Below are 22,008 nucleotides of genomic sequence, written 5' to 3' on the forward strand. Positions count from 1 at the left end.
CTAGACAGTCTCTAAAAGTCTAGGTTTATGTAAGTAGAGGAGGCTGGTTACCTTTTGAAACTCAAGAGACATATTTTTGCATTAGATTTAATTCTTAAGGGGACTTGATCTCATAAAATCTCTTTCCAGACTGAGTTTGTTGTATCCACAAAGCTACTCAGAGATGGTGGTATGTGGGCTGGGTTGGGGTCTGGGGAAAGACAGCTAACACAGAATAGAGGGAGACAAGGGGCCTGAAGTTCTGCTCACATTGTGGATTGTTTGTCTAGCTGGCATGAAGCTTTGGGTTCCATTTCGGGCACTGCACAAAAACCAGCTGTGGTGGTTCAAGCCTGTAATTGCAGCACTCAGGAGGTAGAGGCAGAAGGCAAGGAGATCTGAAATTCAAGGTCATTCTTGACTATGTAGTGAGCCTGGGGCCAGTCTGGTCTACATGAGATCCTACAGAGCATGGTGGAGTTTGAGAGGTTGAGAGAAGAGGCCTGGGTGCCTGCTGGACTCCACCCTCTCCTCTGCGAAATGTTCACATTCTTTGCCCCCCTGAAAAAATGAACACAACCACCTTCACTGGCCGCTGATAAAGTATGGAGCCCAAAGGAAGGCTTTACGAAAGAACTGGTTTTGCCTTTCTCCATAGATGACCACCCCCAGACCAGAGTACACACTTTGGGCAGCATGATGTTTTTCTCTTCTGTCAAATTTTGAGAAGTTCAGTGAGCCAGATGTGGTAGCACACACCTGTAGCCCCAGTCAGTTGGGGGGCTTCAGTGGGAAGATGACTTGAGCATGTGAGTTGGATCAACCTGAGCAATACAGGGAGACCCTTCTTAAGAAAACAGAAACAAACAGGAAAGCAAGGAAACCGGCCAAAAGTACCTAAAGTAAAGCAAACACCAAGGGCTGAGGATGTAGCTCACTGGTGTAGTACAAATGAAGTTCCAGATTTGATGCCAAACACCGTTGGAAAGAAATACAGGAACTTAAATAATCCATTCGCGAGAACTTAATCCTTCTTCCCAAAGCAGGAACATATCAATGAGCATTCCTGTTATCCATCTTTTATTTATTTATTTTTTAATTTGTGTGTGTGCATGTGCGGGCACGCATATGTGCACACTCGCACATACATGCGTGTTGCGCCTGAGTGTGCGTATGCAGTGTTGGATGCATCTCACACATATGTGTGCATGGGGAGGCTGGAGGTCAATGTCCAGTGTCTTACTTACTTGATTGTACTATACCTTATCTTTTGAGAGAGTGTCTCTCACTGAATGTAGCACTCAGTGATTGGCCAGTGACCTCTGGGGACCCATCTGTCTCTGCCCCCTTGCCCCTGACCTAGGGTAACAGATGTACATGACCATGTCCAACTCATAATGACTTCTGTGGGTTTAAACTCAGAATCCTAAGCTTGAGTGACTGGGTGAGCCATCTCTTCACCCATAAAATTAATTTAAAAAAAATAGGGAACACATAAATATATTCCTGTAAAAGATTCAGAGAGAGTGAGGGAAAGCCTTGTTGACTCATCCTGAGTCCCATCTTTTCCGTGCTGCTACAGGCCTCTGCCAAGGGTATATCGAGGAGCTTAAGATGACTCCCTTGAACCATAAATCACATTCTTGCCTCCAGAAACTTTCTTTCAGGCCAGTCCCAGGCCCTTTTGGCTGCCATGCTGGTTGAAGTTTACCGTCTACTCTATCCAAATGCAATGGGCTCCTGAAGCTTATTTTATATACGATTGGGAACTCAGCCATTGGGATCTTTCTGCTTCATCAAAACTGGCCTGGAAATCACCTATCATCTTTATGGATCTATAGAGCCCACAGTGCTTCTTTGAGTCAGGCTCCCACATCAGCACCACTGGAGCTGGGAGGGATGGGCGAGGATACCCAAGCCCTACCACTGGGCTTCTCATCTTAGTCTTCAATCGTGCCCCTTTACATGAAGCTTAATGTTATCGTAGCTCAATTTTCAGAGGATTCATTCAGAAATTCTCTCACAGGGGATCAGACTCTCTTTCCCTTTCCTCCCTTTTCCAACCATTCTCCTGCCTAGATTACATAGCTCTCATTACAGAAAGAAAAACGTGAAATTCTGAGAAATGATGCTTGTTCAAGAACCCATCATTGATTGGAAGGCAAAGCTACAGACTCGGTGCTCTCTCCACCAGTACAGACCTCTTCAGCGTCTGCTTCTTACTAATAGCCACCCCCAAGAAATAACATGGAGCTAGTGCATTGAAATACAGGGCAGCTGAAGTTCATTACTGAAGGATGCAAAGCTCAGAGAGACTCCATCCACTGCCGCCGAGGCTTCCCAAGTGCTTCCAGGTGGTCCACTGAAGTTCAAGGCCACTCTCGCTTCTAGTAATCTGATTGCCGAGCCCCTGCCTGAGAGAGAATGAGCAGAACCCATCTTGATAGCAGGGAAAGGTCTGGTTTGTACTCCTGGCACCCCGCTTCAAGATGTAGAGCATTGAGGATGTTATACATCCTAACTCAGACGCTTGTAAACCATCTGTCCGGCCTGCATTAGAGAGTTGTCCTGAGGGTCAGATAATGCCAAGACTGGAAAAGCACTTTGAACAACAACATTGACATAATTGTTATCAATGTTTGGCTCTTTTATTCTTTTTTATGTCCAGGATTTAAAAGATTTCATCCACTGATGTCTATACCAAAACAAAAAAATTTACAAAACAAAACAACAACAATAAAAAAAAATAAGCAAAGCCTTGGCAGTAACCTGCTTTCAAGTCCTGTATGACAGCATCTGTGCTGGGCTCTGCAGTGTGCAAACTGAAACAAAACAAAAGAAAAAGGCAGCAGCCGGTGCCGCTGGGTTTTGTATTTTTCCTGATGTTTTCTGATTAGAGTCTCCCCTGCCTGCAAGTGCAGAGAGAACCTCAAAAGATTGTGTTTGTTGCGGATAAGCACCAACTCAACGCTTATCAGCGTTTATCTCCTGCAAACTCACTCTCTAGAGGCTTCAAAGGCGGGGGAGAGCTCACAGCCTGGCTCTGAGAGATGCACCAGCTCGTGCTGGGTTTCCAGCTACAGGTGTAGCCCAAGAGCCCTGGCCCCACTTCTCCCCAGCCAGGTTCCCAACTCGGGTCACGCGCTCCCTTCCAGGGAAAAGAAAGATGCGGAAGCTTGGCTTTATGTTTGGGGATGGGCGGAGGAAGCAAACTCCGAAAGGCTAAGAAAGGAGGTAAAGTAGGGGAGGGAAAGGCAAACTGCCTACCCACTCTGTGCCCCCACCCCTACTTCTTACATACCCCCACCACACACACACACACACACACACACACACACACACACACACACACACACACAGTCTCGCCCTTAGAAATCCTAGTCCTCAACCTGAAGTTCCCTCCACTCCCTGCTCACATTGCCCTGTCTCCCTGGCTCGCCCACTCCTCTCTAGTCCCAGGATTGCTGCCAGAGTGGGACAGGGGATGGGAGGGGGAAGGGGAGGATGGGGGAAGGGGAGCCAGCATTTTATTAGGCTGTTGAATTTGATTTATTAGGGGGGAAAAATCCTTCGCTTTCTTGCCACACAGGTTACTCTCCAAGTGAAAACTCTATTTTACTTTGAAAAAAAAATGGTGAAAGTGCCTCCAGTTATGAATGGAGCTCTTTGTTACCTTCCAGATCGACAAGACAGACTGTTTGGTTCCTGTCTGTGGGCCCGCAAAGGAGTGCAGGGGCCTGGGAGACAGATGTGGCCTTAATTGCATGGGAATATTAGAAGATCGTTAAGCCATTCTGACAGGATTTTCCTCTTGCTGCAGAACAGAGGGCCTTGGTTGAACCACAGCCAGCCACTCTGGCTGGGCCTCTCACCCCTACCTATAAGGGAACAGGAGTCTTGACTCTCTTGCCCTGATATTATAAAGGACCAGATGTCTCCTTGTCACCAACTTTGACTCCTGGTCTGTATCCTATACATGCAGGGACCAACCTTCCAAGACCTGTGTGTAGTAGAGAAGAAAAGCCAGCTCTCGTGTGGCTTTCTGGTAGCTATGGCTCCCTGCTGCTGTCAGCATCTTTAGAGAGGAGTGCACCCCAAACCCCTAGCCCTGGAAAAGATCAAAACTCAGAGTATGTTTTCCACTGAATGTGCGTGGATTTCATAATACCGGAAAGTAGAAAACCCAAGTGGGGAACCCTTCTGTTTAGGAATGTACACATGTGAATGAGTGGACAGAGAGTGATCACATTTTCTGGCTCCAGAATGCAAGGGGTATTCCATAGAGCTTGGGAGCACCCCGGTGGGACTGAGTGTGATTCTCCTACAGCACAGCAAACAGTGGCACCCAGAGACAGCATCTGAGCTAACTATGTGCTCTTCCTTTCATTTATTTGTTTGTTTGCTTTATTTTTAATTTCTTTCTTTTGTTTTTTTTTTTTTTTTTGTTTTGTTTTGTTTTTTGGTGATTGCAAAAGTCAGAGCCCGTGGAAATCCACACATTAGATCAGAGAAGTCCTTGGTCACTGTTGGTCCATTAAAGAGCATAAACATGCTCAGCCTCATCTTCTAGAACATCCTGCTCTAGTTTCCCTCACACTTTAAACCCTCTTCTTCTCTCACTTAACCCACATCATTCTCTACATGAATATCAAAGGCAGATACTTAAACATTCGCTTAAATTTAAAGCATTGAGCGTGGGCTAATCTGGCACTAGAGGGAGGGGGAAGCCCCCACCCCCCTCTAGTACCCGGGACTCTGGTCCAGTCATCCCTTTGAGTTCCAGGAGAAGATCGATTTTTTAGATCGATCTTTTCCCTGTTAAATCAGTGTTGATGGCTGGATCTTGGGGGTTAGTAGTACATAGTCTTCTTTCCAGAGGGTCAGGGCAGCCTGGAGCATCCTGCAGGTCGGAGGCACTTGCTAGAGCTGGGCACGTGTGGGGTGGTTACCTAGGTGATGTTTGGGCAACATCCAAAGATGGAGTCAGATGAGGTCACCGAAAAGGACAGCAGGTGAAGACGGAGGGGGAGAGGATGTGCAGCAGCACAGATCCTGTTTTCTAGCAAGCATTGTTAACCCAAAAGGAGAAAGGAAGTGCCACCAGACACGGCCTGCCAGTCCCCAAGCCGAACAAGTCAAAGCTGCTGCCTTGCTTAAGGCTTCACCTTTGAGAAGCACCAGTCATGTGTTACACTACCTACAGCCCCGAGCCACGGTCTCTAGTGTCAACTCTATTTATTCAGATGACTAAGACTCCAGCTTTAGGGCTCCAGTCTCCAGCCCATCAGAACCCAATGCCACATGATTGTAGGGCCTTACCTTCTAAAGCCCTTGATCCCAGAACCACAGCACTTTATTTCATAGAAGTGCCTTAGAGATAAGCCTTGGCCCGTCTTAGTCCATGGTCTGTTGCTATAACAAGAGGACACAGAAAATAATTTATAAAGAAGAAATGTTTGTCTCTTATAAATCTGTGGGTTGGTAAATCTAAGAGCCTTGCACTGACATCTGGGAAAAGCCACCTTGATGCATCACAGCATGGAGGAGGGCATCACATGGGGAGCCAGAAAGTGCGCTGAGGTGGGTCTCTCTCCTTTTTCTCGTAAAGTCACTGGTGCACTCATGGGTGCTCTGTTCTCCTGAACCCATCTTGATCACTCCGCAAAAGATTGTCCTCCAGATACCATCAGGTACGAATTGGGGTCGCAGGTTGTCAATACATGAACTTTGGGGAGAAATGGTCAAGCCATAATGATCCGACTCTCCCTGCCATGTGTGTTGTAGAGGGTGAGATGACCTCCTCACCCAAGGCCCTTGTTGGCTGTTTGTGACCAGGAAAGTCCCTTGATCGGTGAAGTGTTCACATTCACATTCCTGCTCGGCTTGTTGCTCTCTTGTCCTCTGGAATCCCCCTCCTTGGTAGTCCCTTTACCTCATACCTTGCCACCTTCTCCTGAGGCTAGGGGTCAACTATCGCATTGTGCTCTGAGATGCCATATCTGCTTGAACGGCTGGAGAAGTCTTGATAACATCTAAAACATGATACAGATTCTGGGAAAGATCAACAAATATAATCTCCAGAAAACCCAGAGCTAATAAACAGAGGTTTATTCAACCTTGCTTGGCTCAGAATTAGAGGGAACAAGAACACATAGTACCCCATGGGGAGTTTGCTCCCATCTTTGAGAAAATTGCTGCCATTGACTGGCCTTCTCTGAGAAATCAGCAAGAGCATCTGAAGTATGGGAGATGGCAAGCATGTAGAAACGAAGCAGCAGTGGCAATATGAGAATATGATAGCCTTTGACATCGGGAGCCAAATGTAATGGAAGTCTGAGCAGGACAAAAGACTAAGAAACTTTTAACGAGGTTTGGTCACCTCATCTTCATCTTGTAATTAATTTCCTGTTCGCTATAAAACTTTGGAATGTGAAGCGTTGAGAGCCTCACTGCTACCATAACACCTGTCCTTGAGACTGACAGACAGGTATGGCTTCTGCTGGGCAAGGCTGCTAACTCTAGAAGTTTCCAAGAGGAGAACACTCAGTGCCTTCTGTGGAGTAACTAGACCAGGCCCTAGTCCCTAGGACCCATCAGCGGGTTTCAACTGGAGTAGCCGTTCAAATAGCTTTATTGAAGCTGACAAAAATGGTCCCTCCACGAAATCCTACTTCGGTGTTTTCATTGGCGAGCCATGGCAGGGCCTGTTCACAAAATATCTGCTTTTCCTATAGATGGATGCCGAGAGACAGGCGGCCCTGGTGCCAGACTGAATAGGTTTGGCACTTGAGTAAAACAAGGACGAAGGCCAACTCAGTGGGTGACAGCTTTGAGGGTGGCTGCCAGCTGAGAGACCAGCTGTGCACCGGAGATGATGTCTGAGCCCCATGATGAGAGGACACTTGGCTTCTCTTGTACACACCAGGCTGTCCTCAGTTCCCCTTACCTTCCCTCTGGGGGAGAGAGCAAGCATGGCCGCTGATGCACCCACAGAGCCGACACACACAGAAATAACCACGGTTGCAAGCAGACTGGATGGCGATATACTGTGTCATCTCAATTGGTGTAATGTTGGGAGTTAAAGGGGGGCGATACGAAGCATTTTCGAGAGCAGCAGTCTTGAAGTGGAATGCTCCAAGCAAAATGGGTTGTAGGATCACGACACCAACAGACTTTAGGTTCAAAACCCCGGGAGTAAGTTTGAAAACCATCCACCTTGGTCCTTTAATGTTATAGGTCAAGAAGTGAACCCAGACAGATGAGGTGTTTTTCCCATAGCAGGACTCATAAATCATAGTAAGATTGTGTTAGGGAGTGCTTATAGTGTGACAGACAAGAGTTAGGAAACTATTATTAGATATTACTCTTTGGTAACATACTAAACAAATTTTACCAAAAAGGAAACCGAGGCACAGACAGATTAAAGAATTGCGTACGGTCACAGAATTTTCATCCAGTAGGTGCAGAATTCAGATTCTGACTGTCTGGCCCTGAGGGGAACATTTGAGATGACAATTGGGTTGTCTACTCTAGCAGCCAGGACAGCAAGGACCCTTTAGACACGTTAACTCAAGGCAGTCCTTTAGATGATCTCCTATCATTGTGCCCATTTTATGGATGAGAGAGCACGGCACCTAGGTAGTAAGTAGTAATGATGTTGATTAGAAAAGCGTAAACAAAATCTATCCCTGGAGCACTTTCGATCTAGATAGTGAGGTAGAATGGAAATGTGTATAAAATGACAATGAAAAACACAACTTGGAGATTAAAACAAAAAAAGAAAAAAGTGTGTCATGCAGGGATAAAGCACCAAATTGTTGGTGGAAGTCTAGCACGTGGCAGCCCTCAGGCCACGTGAGAGGTTAGTACAGTGGCATGTCATGGGCAGGGAAGCTTTTGAGAGGAGATGAGCAGTTTGTGAGGGGTGGACTCTGAGTAGGCAGAGGGGATGGAGAAGGCAACCGTACGAGGGGAAAGCTGGATCAACCTTGGTACTCACAAATACCCAAGAGCAAACAGCGTTTCAGACGTTCACCTAAAAGTGACAAGTGACAGCAAAGGGGCAGGGAGGTCTGGCCTGTGAGCAGAGAGAGTCTCAAACTGGACATCAGGATGCAAAAGAATCAGGAGAGGAGGAAGGGAGCACAGGGCAGGAGCGGAGGCAGATGGGAGAAGGCACAGAGGATGCTAACAAGGACCAGGACAAACAACACAGGAGACGAGCAGAGGCACTGAGCTGCTCAGCCAGTCCAGAAAATGGCCCTCCTCAGACACCACCTCCTTCCATTCCTCCCATCCGCAAGGTTTTGGCCACATGTTGCCGTAACAATATGGTAACCATATGCCCCGGGACCACAGAAAAACTAAACACCTTGGATAGAATGGTTCATCCAGATGTGCTAGCTAGAAATACTGCACCCTCAGGACTCAAGGCTGAGCTGCCTCCCCACTTGATGGGCATGAGGTCACCAAGCCTGCCTCCCAGCCGTGAATCATAGAAAGGAAACTGCCATGAAGACCTGGGAAGTGGATTCAGGGATCTCTCATCTCCACACCTCAGGAGGAAATGAAGTAACATGGAGTCTCTGGTGTTAGGCCTGCTCTGCCCATCAAGTTGAAATGGCAGTCTCCTAGAACAGTACCAGCTGAGCCTATTGGCTTGGACCTCCCTATAAGTTAATGTGAGCAGGAGGCCTTGCGTCATGGGGCTGCCTCTGCCTTTGTCCTCCTTCTAGATCAGTGGTTCTCAGCCTTCCTAACGTTGTGACCCTTTAATACAGTTATGCTACCCCTGAGGGGGTTGAGACCAACAGGTTGAGAATTGCTGTTGTAGGTGGTTCCTCAAGGGTTGGTGGAGGGATGGGAGCAGAGGGACCCCTTCTGTGTGTTTCTCCTCCAGGGCTTCTGGTGATTCTGCGGACTCTGTTTGCCATGGTAACTGTCACATGGGAAAACTGGAGGATCAGGTTGTGGCTTCTAAGAAAAAGACAAATTGTTGTTTGGCGAGAGCACTCAGTGGCTTTGCATTAGGAACAGCCACAGGATGTGGCTGGATTTGAAAGAGAGGACCAGGCAGGGATGGAGAGTCAAGGCTTCCTGAAACATGCTTAAAGCACAGAAGGCAAGACATCAGTCTATGAGAGAAGTGTTGGGTAAGCAAGAACGTGTCTCTGCCCTTCCCATCATGCTCTGTGGTTTTTATTCATCAGAATAATAGGTTGTATATCCACTAGATGCTGGGAAGTATTCAAGCAACTGAGGGAGGAGCAGAAGAGGGAGGCTGGCACTGCCCTTCTCTTCGGGGAGCTGATAGTATCAGAGTCAGTATATGAGAAAAAAAAAAAAAAAAAAAAAGCTCCCATAACTGACTTTTCCTCTCCCCAATGCTTAGGCAAACTGGCAGAAAGAACGTCACTTCCCTGAAGACAAGCATCTGACTGCCCCTGGGGAGGGAGCAGGCTTTCAGATTTTCATGGCCTTCTCATCTCCTTTCATTCAGGGTCTTCAGTTATCTCTTCAGGCCTTGATTGAGGTCCTGGTCCAGTTTCCAGGTAAAACTTTTACCAACTAAACCTCAGGGTGACTTCTTAGAGGCCTGACTCTCAAGGAAAAGGGCAGAAAAGCTCAGGACCTCTGTCCTGGCTCCAGGCTGCTCTGTCGTCTCTGAAGTCAGAGGCATTCAAATTCTATGATATGAGAAGTTCTGCAGTCTCTCTTCTGAGTTTCAGCTTTGTGTGGTCAGGGAAATTGGAGCATTTGACATCATGGAAATACATGAAGATAGCTCACAGTGTCCAGAAACCAAGAGAACAGGTAACCTGCCCAAAGCCCCTCAGCCAATACAGTTCTACACTGACCCAGCTGGTAGCTGGTACCTTTTGTTAGAATACATTTTAAAAACAACAGTCAACAAAACCAGGAGAGGAATATGGAACATTCTTCCTTGCTCCTTCTTCTTAACCTTGACGATAGCAACCATGGACAGGGCTGCTATGCAGGAGATAAGCTGCTCCTGGTTCACCTTCCCCATCCTCAGCCTATCTCTGGTGTCAGAAGACTGTTCTCCAGGTCAGGGACACATTCACATCTATGATGCCCACTTGACACAAGCACCAAAACACTGCACTTGGTTTTGGAGCAAGGTTCTAGAAGATTCTCAGTTCTCTGGCATGGCACTGAGAGAGGAGGGGCTCAACTGGGGGGAAAGTGTCTTAGTCTGTTTTCCACAGCTATGGACTAAAAACCGGGACTGGCTGGTATATAAATAATAGAGGTTTACTTTCCTCATGGTGCTGGAGGCTTTTATACCCAAGAGCATGCTATCAGCATCCACTGGAATCTGGCTAGAATCTTCTTGCTGGTGGGAATTCTGTTGGTGTGTGCATCCAATGAGACAGAGCAAGCTTCCTAACTTGAGTCTCTCTTCCTCTACGGATAAAAATCATTAACCCAATCACAACGGCCCCACCTCAAGACCTCATGTACTCCAGACTGTTCCTCAGAACCCTTGCCTCCAAAGACGATTCAAATACACCTCTGCGGTCAAGTTTCAACATGAGTTTGGATGGTGACAACCAGTACTCCAGTGTTTCATGTGACTGGTACTGCCACCTGCAGAAATCAGGCAGAATAGAGTCTCAGAGCAAAATAGAAACCATGGCTTCTGCTGTGTCTCAGTAGCCTCCCAAGGGCAGCTCACCTGAGCTAGACTGACCTGTGGCCCCTGGTTCTGCTCTTGACTGAGCATTCTCTTTTACCACCGGCTCCTCCTGTGGCACTCAGAGTTTTTTAACCCTATCAGATCGGGCAGAACAGGGAAGACCTTCAAAGCTCTTAACTGCACTCAGTCAACAGCCTACCTCCACTCTCCCCAGTCCTGTGGCAACATGGGGTTCACTTTAGGTCACCTCCACTTTGTTATCTCAAGAGACTGTCCCCAGATGGTCAGATGGGAGGCTATTAGCTCCACATCTTTACCAAGAACCCTGTCTCCACTGTCCTCGAGAAACAGCAGATTTCTATATGGTCAGAGTCATTGGGATGAAAGAGAAAGCAGGGTCTAGGAAGACAGCTTAGTCAATACCAGATTGCTTTGCCAGCAAGAGGACCCAAGTTCAGTTCGCCAGCACCCACATAAAAACCAGATGAGGAAGCACATGGTCTAGAGCCCTAAGTCTGGAGAGAAAGAGGAGGATTCCTGGAGCTCACTAGCTATCCAGTCTTTCCACATTGGTGAGTGCCAGATCAAAAAGCTGGGGGGAGAAGATGATTAAAATATTTTACATGAAATAAATATTTTAAAAAATGAAGATGAACAAGGATGACACCTGATAGCAACCTCTGACCTCCACATATGTACACACATCAACACATATACATACAACGGGGAGAGAGGGGGAGGGAGAGGGAGGGAGAGACAGAGAGACAGAGAGAGACAGACAGAGTGGAGGGGAACAGAAAGTAAAACCATAGTGTAAAATAGTCTCTTCTTGGAACACAGAAAAGCCTTGTCTCCCCCTTCCTGTGAGTTTCCACATTCAGCACTTTTTTCTTTTCAGCAATATTATCTCCTCTGTGGGAGGAAAGCTCAACTTTGATCTTTAGAAATGCCCTTTAAATGTGGTTACAGTCAAAAAAGTGACGGTGAAAAGGCAAAGTGAACAGGCAAAGGCACACACCCACCATGACAGACCTGGAGAAGCATCTAATGGGAGGCACAGTTAGTCGACGGCCTGGGCTCTGGATCCTATTGTGTGGCATGCTCTGAGAGGTCTCAGAGATCCTGTCCTCCTAACCCACTTAGGTTCATCTTTATTTGTTTGTTTGTTTGTTTGTTTGTTTGTTTAGTTGGTTTTTCAAGACAGGGTTTCTCTGTGTAGCTTTGCACCTTTCCTGGAACTCGCTTTGTAGACCAGGCTGGCCTCGAACTCACAGAGATCCGCCTGGCTCTGCCTCCGGAGTGCTGAGATTAAAGGCGTGTGCCACCACTGCCCAGCTTGGCCCATCTTAATCTATTAATCCCAATAATCCTTTCATCTACAAGGAATCTCACTGTCACTGGAGTCTCAGGGGACCAGCTTTCTCTGGGCCATCCACTGCAGAAGTAGCGATCTGAGACAGGGAGGGTGTCTTTTGTGTTTGTGCTGTTCTAGCATAACACCACAAGTTGGCGATTCTAATAAAAAGATCTTTATTTGGCTCATGGGTTCTGCAAATTGGAGGATATAATATATCACCTCATATCTGGCGAGGGCTTCTTGTACTGTTCTCACATGGTGAGAGACAGAAAGGAAAAAAAATGAGAGGGCAGAGAACAGGAGTAGAAGACAAAAAAGAGAGAGGCAGAGAAAGAAGTACTTGTGAGGAAGAGGGACCTGAACTGGGTGCCCTTGTGACGAATCTACTTCTGTGATAGTGACGATAGTGACGGTGATCCATTCCTGCCGGCAAGAACTACAGGAGACCCATTCAAACCATGGCAGAAGAGAGAGGTCTCAGAAGCAGGGGAGGGGGAGCAGGAAGGTCACTCAAGGCAAGCCAGGCTTCCTGAGGCTCTGAGAAGGGCCTGTGTGTGTGCAGCCTGGGATAAGAGAGGGCACACTGGAAATGGCTGAAGAGCCTATGATCCCTAGGGTCTGGCAACAAGAGCAGGAATTCCAGAGTTGAGGAACCTCAGACAAGTCTTGTGTCTCCTTAAGCCTTGATTTCCTTTTCCTTGGGTGCCTTGAGAATCCCAAGTCACATCTTAAATGGCCGTGGTTGCAAAAGTCTCTTGGAAACATAATCAAATAATACTTATTCTAGTTTTACTTTTTAAAGACAGATCTCACTAAGTAACCTAGGCTGGCTCCTCGAATTCTGGGTCCTACTAACCTTAGGGTCCAAGTGTCGAGATGCGGGTGCAAGCCACCACGCCTCGCTCTTTAACCTATCTAGTCTAAAGATGTGGTCCTTGTCTTTTTGGTGCTTTGCTTCACGGTATCGGAGATAAACCTAGGGCTGCACCACTTTATGTGAGCACTGGGCAACGGCCACCGCTGCTTCCTACCTGATGGAGAGCAGCTCTACACACAGTCATGGGGGAGCTTATCCCAACATAGATTCCCTTTCACTGTGTGAACCTGGAATGGTTATTCTCTGTGCCTCAGTTTCTCCATCCTGTCAGTCATGGTGCTGATTTCTGCTGTGTCAAAAGCCACAGTAAAAAGATACTCAATCACCCCCTATATTCTTTGAGTGTGGTTTATCTTGGCACCCATTAGCTGTAGAATATTTCCAATCAATACGGCTGCATAAAAAAATGAGTACCAAATCAGCTACAGTGCTCAGGAGCTCCACAGACTCGATTTAATGGCTCATTGTCACTTACAATCTGGAGGTCCTTTCTGGCTGGTGGCTGGTGGCCTCAACTCCTCCCTGTTTGGATATGCAGTCCTTTCCCTCGGATTCTTGAACTGCTTTGGCTGTCCTTGTAGCATGGTGATAACTCCTGAGGACTAATACAAAGGGGGTGGAAGTATTATTGCTGTTTATCATCTGGTGTCTGAGGTCAAGCAAGACCACTTCAATGACACCACAAAGTTCCTTCTATCTCCAAGGGTGTAATGGTTAATCTTCATTGTCGTGTCATTTGGTTGATTTGGAGTCTCCATGGAAACGTGTCTCTTGGTCTGTCCGTGAGGATGTTTCCAGAAAGGTTTAACTGATAAAGGAAGATCTACTTGAATACGGGTGGCACCATCCCATGGGCTGGGGTCCCAGAGGACCAAGCAACCTGAACATTAGCATTGGTCTTTCTCTGCATCCTGACCAGGAGTGCCGTGTGACCAGCCACCTCATTTTTCAGCCACCTTTTACTTCCCCACCATGACGAATGGGTTCACCTCAAACTCTAAGTCAGAATAAACCTTTTCCCTGTTAATTTGCTTCTTGTCAGCTATTTTGGTTACAGAAATGAGAAAAGTAGCTAATAGACTACTAATAGAAGAGGAAAAAGTAGACTCTGGCTCTTAATGGAAGAGACAAGGCTGTAAACACTGATATGGCCATTTTGGGGTAAAATACAGCTGAGGCACACTAGCATGGGTGTGGGTGACTGACAGGTGTTTCCCACTTCTTCCTTACTCCACCTCCCATTAAATTATCTTTTCATTCCCTCCCCTTTGGGCCTCTAGGGAGGGAAATAATGGGCAAGGAGTGGGCACGTGGCTGGTAACTAATGAGGAAAAGGAAACAGAAGGCTTGCCCTAGAACACAGCAGTCCCCCTCTTGGAACTTCATTGTGTTTTGGAGAGTTCCACTGCAGGCTGGTGTTTCTCCTGCTGCAGAACAGTTCCCAAAGCAAAGAAAGGCAGCTCTGCTCCTAAGAGAGTTGTCAGCATTTTGCATGCCCTCAGGTTGACAAGAGAAGGAAATTCATGTCATTATGCAAAGAATGCAATAAAATGCCAAACCTCCTGTGTTCCCCCACCATGACCCTGAGTATCGGATATGCCAGAGATTAGCTTTGCAGAGCACCAGTCGGGGATCAGCTCTGTGGACCCACTGAACAGGGGTAGCAACAGGGAATCTGACATTCCTTTTCCCCTTCACCTCCAGCAAAGTTCATCAGCCACTGAAATCTCCCTTACAAGATCCAAAGTGGGACACAGCGAAAGGAGAGGGATGAGTTGGTGGGAAATTGCTGCCTCTTTGCCCCATGTCTTGTGCCCCTTTCTCCGTTAGAAATGGAAACTCAGCTTAACGTAGTGAAAATGTGAAAGGCATCTGGAATTTTTCTTCTATCACGGTGACCCGTGAATCTTATTTTAATCCTCCTGTTCATAGGAGAATGTGTAATGAAAATTTCTTTGGAATGTTCCTGAATAGAGTGTGGAGACCTCCAGGCACTTTGGGTATCTTCCTTTGCCTCTGTAAAGCCTTTTCTGTGTCTTCTTTAAGTAAGCTGTTTGGGGATGGACTTGTTGGCTCATCATTCATCCTATGACAACATTCAGTCCATGACCTCCATCATTCAACTGACATAGAAAGCAACTGGTAACTTAACTAGGGAAAACAAAAGTTAGAAGGTATATTTGTGAATGTAAGAGGAATAAATGTGTGTATGTATACATAGTTGAGCACATGTATATGAATATATGAGACAAATTCCAAAATAAGTGAAATTTTATTAGTGAATTGAGTCCCTGCATGGCTTCTTCTGGTATTCAATGAGTCTGTGCTGTGTAAACTTGTGTGAGTGCAAGCATGTGCTAGCACTACCATCTCTGTTACTTTAGCCATGGATACCACCTCTCTTGGTTGTGAAGCTATTGAAAGAGCCTTGTCTCTGTCACCCAGAGGCCTGACCTCAAGCTGGAGAGATCGAGAACCTTCTCAGGAACAACACCCTTCACTTGGAAGGAGAAATGGAAATGCAGATTAGTGAAACAAACTCTTTAGAAGTGCAGCCTATGCTTGTTTCAGACTCAACAATTATCGCCAACCTGCCACATCTTTAACCTTTGAAACAGGACCTTTTGTTTTATGTCAGTTTAAAGACAAACAAACAAACAGGGTGCCAGTCCTTATTTCCAATGGCTCCAGAGCATGCAAGACTTAGTGAGAGTTCCGCAAACATCTGTGATGGGGTTCATAGGGTGCATTCTCCTTCTCCTTTGCCTCAGCCAGGGCCAAAGCAGAGTTTTCCAGGAGCTTCCTGGTCAGCATTGTGAGAGGTGGCGCATGAAAATGGGTGGGGCCGAGCCAGTCGGAAAGAGACAAGGGATAGAGACAGAGATAGAGACAGACAAATAGAAACAGACACACAGAGAGAGGGCACTATTCAGAGGGCAGGTGCTATTAGAGAAGCAAAAGACCACCATGGATAGAAGGAGAGAAAGATTTTTTTTTTAAAGTTTTATTTATTTATTATGTATACAGCATGTCTGTCTGCAGGCCAGAAGAGGGCACCAGATCTCATTACAGGTGGTTGTGAGCCACCATGTGGTTGCTGGGAATTGAACTCAGGACCTCTGGAAGAGCAGTCAGTGCTCTTAACCTCTGAACCATCTCTCCAGCCCCTCTGAACCATCTCTCCAGCCTGAGAAAGATTTTTTTAAAAGTAGACCTTTAGATGACCAAGTCCTTTACTCCAGAGAGTACCAATGAGGCAGGAAGAGGACAAACCAGAGGTCCACAACCCATCCCAAATGACCACCTGATTTCTTCATGTAAGTTTTCTTTTAAGGGATGTAAATGATAGCATAAGAATTGTGGATGGTACGTGGAAAATGGCCATTCATAGTCAAGGAGTTACATAAGGTTTGGATTTAGCTGCTTGCCTCACAAACAGGCTGCTGAGCTTTCCTCAAATACCTACTACTGAGTACACTCATCCAACAAGCATGCGTTGAATTTTTAACATGCTGGGCCCTGTCAGGATTCTGAGGCCACCCTGGTAACCAGACAAAATGTGCATGCTCTCGTGGCACTCCCATCCTAATTCCTATATGGAGTAGGAACAATTTAATAGGTGCAAAGTTAAATGAAAGTTGGTCAATAATAGTCAAATGATTTCTCCTTCATCCGTCCTCTCTCTCTCTGACTCATTCAGAGACATTTACTTAGTACCAGATGCCACTCTAGGCACAGAAGGGGAGATGTGAATGGGACATTGTCATGTCATCCACGGGTTTAAATGTAATAATCAGAAAATAAATAAGCTCATGAGCCCATGGGCTGTGATGGTTCATGACTGTAGCAGTCTGGTGTGAAGTGCCTATGGGGATGCAGGATGACAGCAGCTGCATAGGGGGACTGTTGTAATAGAGGAATCCTGGGAAGGAAATGGTTTGTTCCCCCTGAAAGTGTCAGAGAATGCTTCTCCCAGTGGGGACATAATGCCCAGTACTGAAGGATACATTGAGGGCTAACGTAGGTTTCAGACAGACTGTGGTCAAAGAAAAACAGAAGGGATTTTGAGGTTATATGGGGAGTATATCGGTGAATATATAAAATACCACCTATTTCCTGGAATAGGTGTCAGCATCTCCAAGGCCTGGCTCCAAGGTCTGCATTCTTTGGGGAGGAATTCTGCCTGGCACTCTGGGGCCAGCTGTCCAACTGAATTAGGATTTCCAGAGAAACAGGACCAATAGAAGAGATGAATTGAAGGGTAGATTACAGATAGGCTTATTGGGAGAATGATCTCACATGGTCATGGAGGCTTGGCACTTTCAAAATGCCCCATCTGCAAGCTGGAGAACCAGGGGAGCGAGTGCTGTGGCTGATCCTAGAAGCCCAGGTGCGGCTATTGCAAGCCCTGTGTCCCAAGGCCACATCCAGGACTCTGATGTTGAAGGTCAGAAAAAGAATGGTTGTCCAAGACTTAAAAAAAAAGAGAGACACCAAGCAAATTGGCCTCTCTCTTTGAGCTATCCCCCTTTTGAGAAAACACATAGGGGAGAAGGAGGCATTGCTCAGGCTCCATCTGCCTACCCTCATCTCCACTGCAAACATCCTCTGGCCATCTCTTGGTACCAGCTTTAAATCAAATGTGTAAGCATTTACTATGTTCCAAGAACATTGAAGAAACAATTAGGCAGTTTACTCAGATTATGTAATTTTGTTTTCATTTACAACCTACAGGGTTAGAGCTTGTTGACACCCCCAAGCTACCAGGTGAGAAAACAAGGTTCCTACAGTATAAAGACATGCCACTGAGAACTCAAGGAACAGCATTGGTGCTTGTATTGGTATTTAGACCTTCTCTGGCTTCAAAGACTGAAGTTATAAAGGTCACTTCAGAGGTCCAGTTGTCTAACTGGACAAACAAAGGTTCTCACCAAGGAACCAGGGAGTGGTAGTGCTTATGTGTCCAAGCAGAAGGCCTGGGTTGAAATCCCACATCATCCTCAGAAGTCACTTCACTTCTCTGAATATCCACTTTATCACCTGAAAAAAAAATGAGGTTAAAATAGCTACAGCTCTCATTATATTGCTGAGAGGGCTGAATTAGGTGTTTCATGTAAACATAATTTTGCAATTAGTAAGAGCTTCACTCATTGTCTTCTGTTTCTATTTATTTTTATAATTTAAGACTAGGTTTATTAGAAGTCATATAGGAACTTACCTTATCCATACTAGGTAAGGAAGGCAGTCTTCATCAGAGCATATGTATCAGTCATTGGTGGCACACATCTGCTGGCTCCCTGAACCAAGGCATTGGGGGAAGGGAGTTTCTCTGGGCAAAAGCAGGCTATCTGCTACTCCACTGCTTTGGCTCAGAGCTCAGCCCACTACCTCAAGTAGCTCCTCTGAGAGAACTCTAGGGGAAGGGGACACCACAAGGTTTCAATATTCTAGAGCACTTAGCAGCTTGGAGCAGGGAACAGATGCCACCTTCTGGGTCTACGGCTCTGGAGCTGAGGTACCAGCCCATCCTGACTATAGAACGCAAAATTGCGTCTAAGGAACCAACTCCTGAGCCTGTCCAGCTTCCTTCTACTGACCACTATTGGGGTGATAAGAAATCTTAGAGCTCAGCATCACACAAGGTAGAGAACCCATTTTTAAGTAACATGAACCCAACAAGTCTTTCCAAGAAAACATTCTTTTCTGAATGTAATCGTAATTGTCCGAAGTCCATAGGAGAAGCAAACTCATTAGAAACCAAGAATGATGGAGAACTCCTCCACTGATGCTCTTCTTATATCCAGTCTACTGCACTGAAGACAGGGGTTCCCAGCATCTCACCACAGCGTGATGCTTATTCCTATAAAGAGTTTGAAGTACACGTAAGAGTTTTGAGTTTAAACATTAAACGCTTTAAATTCAACTAAAGATCTTCCTAGAGCACACACACAGTAAGTAGCATCTGCTGATGAGGCAGGCCTACAAGGGAGAGGGCAAGTGCCCTGGCACCGTACTCTTACCTGCTTGCTGCAGCTGCACCTTGGTACCCGCTCCCACATCTCACTACCCATGGTGACTCCTGTCAGTCTCCAGTGGCAACACAAAGGTCTGCCACCGTCACCCAGCACCAGTTCCTTTCTTTGCACTCTCCCTGTCTCCCGTCTCCATCACTGATGCCCATTATCTCCAAAGCAGTAGAGGGCTCCTCACTGTCACTGTTCCTCACGGAAGTGGCGGGGCGCCACGGGCATGGTCTCTGGCTTGAGTGACAAAGGGATGCTGTTTCCTTGCAGACATGGCAAGCATGTCCTACACAACTGTAATTTTTCATGTGGGCCCTGAATCAGGTTGTTTGGCAATTCATCTTCCCAAATATTTTACTGTATTGCTGTTGGCAACTTTCAGATTTCCAGATTCAGTCCAAAAGCCAGGCAGGAAACAACCCTTTTTCCTTCGCTTCTCTCTTTCTAACCTCATTCATCTACAGAGTCTGTTCTCCATACTGCTATGGGGAGAAAACTCTTTGTCTGTCAATGACTGTAAATAGAATCAGTCCTCCAACTGTGTGTGTGCACATGGACATGTGGAGTGTCTGTGTGTCTGTGTTTCTGTGTGTCTGTCTGTGTGTTCGGTGTATGTTAAAAGCTCAGAGACTCAGGATATTTTCAGGAAGGTTTGCATTGAGTACAAAGGGCCCCAGTGAAAGCCGTTGGAACTACAGAGGCTGTAGTGAAAAATCACAAATGGTATGACAGACAGGGCAAGGCTGAGTTCTTGAAAAGTAAGAGACTGAGCATAGATTGTCCATGGTAGAAATACAGCGAGTTCTTGGAGGAAGACTGTCTGGGGACAAGCCCTATTCACAGCCTTTGGGAGGAACTGGATCTAGTCTGAGAATAGGTGCTAGGGACTGGGGGAGGGGAGAGGGTAAAAGCACTGTGAAAGAAGACAGATCTATGTGCATGTACCTGGCTGGGTACAAGGGTCAGAAGGATGGGACATTTGGGGGTGAATCAGGGCACTCACTCTCTTCCTGTGACATGGCCTCTTGACTAAAGTCACCTTTGATTGGAGCTGTAAACTTTTAAAGGAAAGTTTTATTCTAAAATGAATTCAAACTGGTTCTGTGCCGTTCTGCTCTTGCACCCTGCCTTCTGATGTGGGGATGTGTGTCTTCTTCCTGCATACCTCACTTTCTTAAGAAGTGTCTGAAAGTCTCGCCTACCAAGCCGTGGCTCCCCCATTGGTTCCCTGGTGCAACCTCTTGGCTATGTGTCCTGGTTGCACCATCTGTGCTTCCGTCCCCTTGGACTCAGCAATCCTGCCTTTTCCTGGTTTTGACCTCCCTGTTTTTATGGCAGTAATGACAGGGACCGTCTGCTCTTCACCTCAGCATCCCCATGTCAGCTCTTGCCTCCAAGATCTCCAGGATTCTGCTGGAACTCCCAAGACTAAGTAGTGATTGACCAAGGGGTGTAGACTGCTCTCCACAGCAGACACCTGCTTAGATGGCATCTCTCCCTACAACAAATCTGGGGCATAGTCTGCATTTTTGTTGTCAAAAGGAGACTGAGGCATCTTGGGTGCTACCCAAGTCATGTCAAAGATCCATGCTCAGCCCTCTGAAAGGCTATAACTTCACTATTTTTTTTTTCTTCAATTTGGAGCTATGCCCTAGGTGCCCAGGTTGAAGTTTAAATTTGTTTGGGACACGAAGCCAGAGCAGATCCTTAACTGAAGTGAAGAGAGGATCTAGTAACCAAAATACAAATGGTCTCCAGAGCCACAGCCTTCACCTGAACATTACAGAGGGGTGGCAGGTGGAACACAAGAGTCCCAGCATACATTAGGTCTGTACCAAGGACAACCAGACATACCAAGGGTATTTGTCTTAGAGAACACCTTCCAGGCAGAGATATGAATTATGTGGGGAAAGTGGGCAAATCTGAAGCCTTAAAAAGGTCTCATCATCTATTATTCTGTTCTTAAGTAAAGGGAGGGTTGCCATAGCAACCCACAGCAAGCTGAGTGGCTTGAACAACATAAATGTATTTGCTCACAGTTCTGAAAACTGGAAATTCAAGGTCAGAGTGGTAGCAGGGCTGGCTTCCTCTGAGGCTTCTCGCTCTGCTTTGCAGATGATCATTTCCCCTGCATCCCTTGTGTGGTCAGTCCTCGGCACACAACCTTCCCTGGGGTCTTCGTGTGTCCAAATTTCTTACCATGAGAGAGTCCATTGGGTTTAGAGCCCACCTTTACATTCTCTTTTTGACTTTATCATATCCTTAAGGGCCTTATGCCCAAGTAGAATTATAATCTAAGGGGGTTGGTTAGGGCTTTGACATGTGAACTTGAGAGGGAGAAGAATTTATCATGGAACAAGAATCCAACAGAACCTTTATCTGAATACTAATGGTCATCATTGCTGGTATCTCTGGAGTATTGCTCTGTGCTTGATGCTGCTATAACTATTTCCCATATATTATTCTATCTTTCTTTCACAACTGGATCGCATGTAAAAGTATGTATGGATGATGAGGCAATTATAGATGGCTACCATTTCTTCTGGAACATAATCAGCTTTTGTTTGTGCCTTACTTGGCTCTGGTGAATGTTGTACTCCAGACCATGGCCTTGCATCCCTGTGGCTAAACGTGATTTGGAGTAATGGGGGATCATATCCCCATGCTTTGATCAGCATGCAGTCTCTGGGAAGAGTGAGGTTGCCTCAACCCACTACCAAAAGCCTCACCTGAATCAGGAGATGGGACAGTGTGAACTGGAAGAGCATACTCTCTTACAGAGACCTCACACTGGCTGCCTCTTCTATATATCTGAGCTTCCTCCTGAGTTATTGGCTGAACCATCAACACTAAGATCCTGCGGGACATGCTCACACCTGATAGTCAGCCCTCAGCATACCACTGTGTTCTTTCAGGAAAAAAGCTATTCTCACTTATCTATGCAAACATTGAAATTGACCTAGCTGAAGCTTCCCTGATTCCTTTGTGTGGCACAGATCTAGACAACCTCTCTGGTGACGCTCCACGGCCTCATTCATGAAAAAAAAAAAAAAATGCTCATTTTCATCTCCACTAGCAGCTTGACTAACCCAACACAGCTAGTAAAATGTGC

The 22,008-nt window shown here is 46.3% G+C and overlaps 1 protein-coding gene across 3 annotated transcripts in view; it reads left to right on the forward strand.

The window, feature by feature from the left end:
• The window catches only part of Fli1 (Fli-1 proto-oncogene, ETS transcription factor), a 122,276-nt gene that overhangs the window by 44,078 nt on the left and 56,190 nt on the right, over nt 1–22,008 (forward strand). The window lies entirely within an intron of this gene.

Source organism: Peromyscus leucopus, chromosome 7 (assembly GCF_004664715.2).
Source record: "Peromyscus leucopus breed LL Stock chromosome 7, UCI_PerLeu_2.1, whole genome shotgun sequence".
NCBI lineage: Eukaryota > Metazoa > Chordata > Mammalia > Rodentia > Cricetidae > Peromyscus > Peromyscus leucopus.